Source organism: Miscanthus floridulus, chromosome 6 (genome assembly GCF_019320115.1).
Source record: "Miscanthus floridulus cultivar M001 chromosome 6, ASM1932011v1, whole genome shotgun sequence".
Taxonomy (NCBI): Eukaryota; Viridiplantae; Streptophyta; class Magnoliopsida; order Poales; family Poaceae; genus Miscanthus; species Miscanthus floridulus.
In genome coordinates this window covers 32,114,032-32,116,221 of record NC_089585.1, presented here as the reverse complement: position 1 = coordinate 32,116,221, position 2,190 = coordinate 32,114,032, and the positions used below count along the sequence as shown (strand labels likewise).

The window sequence follows — 2,190 nt, the reverse complement described above, 5'->3', positions numbered from 1 at the left end:
GACACGCACTTACTGCTATCTTTCATTGCTTATACTTCTACTACGCTTATACTACATTAAATGCGTGGTGGAAACTGGTGTTATCTGGACTATGGGGAGAGTGTTGCGTGTGTGACTTGGGTGTGTGGAGGGTGAGGGTTGTGTCAACCAAGTTGGAGTATACAACGAGCCTGGGGCAAGTCTTGCCATGGGGTGCTACCTAGGCACCCTTGGAAATGGATACCTGTGGTGGGTAAATGGTATATGAGGTGGTCCTAGGTGTGAACCTATGATGGGAGGAGCCTAGGATGGAGGTGCTGTGGTGTCACGGTAAATGGAAACCCTGATGAAGACATTCTGGCTTGGTCATCCCTAAGGACTTACTAGTACTTAGATTCACCAGGAAGCCTTATGTACCACTCGCCCTATATGGTGCGGGACAGCCGGACTACTTGGTAGGATATTTGCCACTACTGCTAGGTTGATAGCGGACAGTGTAAGGAGGTATGGGGCATGGAGGATTCCCCCACACCCTTCTGAGACTTCATGGAGACCTTGTGGACCTGGCTCATGACTCATAGTTTCAGCCACCCCAGACTAGACTTGGGGTGTACCAGGGCTGAATGGTAGAGTGGCATTATCCTAGGCTAGCAAGTGGCCAGAATCAGCCTAGTTAACGACAGTCAGTGAAGAAGGTAGATCTTGTGGTTATGTAAAACCTCTATAGAGTGTATGGTTGATTGATCGATACATGAGCCGACCTATCAGCTATGGACCTTTCATGGGTTTCGCTTAAACTAGATAATGAGATGAGTCCTTCTCTTCTTCCCCCATGAGAGAGTGTCAATCGTAGCTAGGGGCTATGGGCCTTGAGACAGTGCTGAGAGGGAGTTGGCCTATCGACTGAGCGATGGTATGGTGATAGTGTGGAGAAGGTGGTATATCGATCCCAAGATCGAAATCTGGCTCTAGACGGGAATGGGGTGGAATGTGTGTGTGGGAATGGTATTAAAACTTGACCAACTATTATTATATACTTGATATGCTAAAAACATAGGAAACCCCAGCCTTATAGGTTCCTTTTGAATAAATCCAACTTGCATCCAATTTCCACAAAGCAATGCTCATAGGGTGGGAGTGGCCAGTACAAATCGTACTGATAAATTTTGGCACATAGGTTCTGCTGAGGAGTATAGCTTCGAGGAGTTTGATGGTTGAGGGGTTCATTCCTACGCTTGAGTTTTGGCGATCTTATCTTCAAGCTATTCTGAATGAATGCTACTTTTGATTCTACCAATGCAGTGATGTAATAATTTATGTAATTCCGCACTATTTGTACTCTGATATTATCGTTGTATGGATGTGGTATTCGACTAGAAATTTGGGTAATATGATCTACAACGGTCATAATACACTTTGACTCTGTGGTTTTCCCTTTGTGGAAATCAGGTCGCTTCACTTTGCTTGATATCTTGGATCCTCTCTTGTGCTTCTAGGGTCTTGCTTAAGGTGTTGATCATCGGATCATCATATCGCCTTTGTCCAAGTCACGTCTTGCACCCTATTGAACTACAAAACAATTACTTGCAAATTCATTAGTCCAATTTGGTTGTGTTGGTCATCAAACACCAAAATCCAAAGTAAATGGGCCTAGGGTCCATTTTCCTTATAGAGGCCATCTTGTTTACAAGAGTGGTCGTAGCTAGGAGTGTAAGTGACAAGAATGCACCTCCAGTAGTAGCATCCATGGTCTCATGAGTACTGTTGGTGAACCCATGGTAGAACGTCTACATGAGTAGCCAATTCTCCATCCCATGATGAGGACATTCTGATACATAGTCTTGAAAGTGTTCCCATGCCTTAGGGACAAATTCATCATGTTGCTGCTAAAAACTTGAAATTCTCCCACACAGAGCATTGGTCTTACCTGTGGGAAAGAACTTTTCTAGGAAGGCAGTGGGGCAATTATCCCATGTAGTGCTTCTGTCATTGTTGGCGTAGAACCACTGCTTCACCTTCCCCAAAAGTGAAAATGGGAAGAGGCGAAGTAGTATGGCGTCCTTGGTTACTCCCTTGATGGTGAAAGTGCTATAGATCTCTAGAAAGTGTTGGAGATGTGCACTCGTATCTTCATGTGCCTTTCCACAAAATTGGCTCGCTTGCACCATATTGATGAGAGCCGACTTGAGCTCGAATCCATTGTCTCCCACA

General features: G+C 44.9%; 1 non-coding gene across 1 annotated transcript; it reads left to right on the top strand.

Moving 5' to 3' along the window:
• Nucleotides 1-1,788: 1,788 nt before the first annotated feature.
• Nucleotides 1,789-1,897, top strand: LOC136462006 (small nucleolar RNA R71). Its single transcript, XR_010760536.1, has one exon. It is a non-coding gene; the product is annotated as a small nucleolar RNA R71 (small nucleolar RNA).
• Nucleotides 1,898-2,190: the final 293 nt, after the last annotated feature.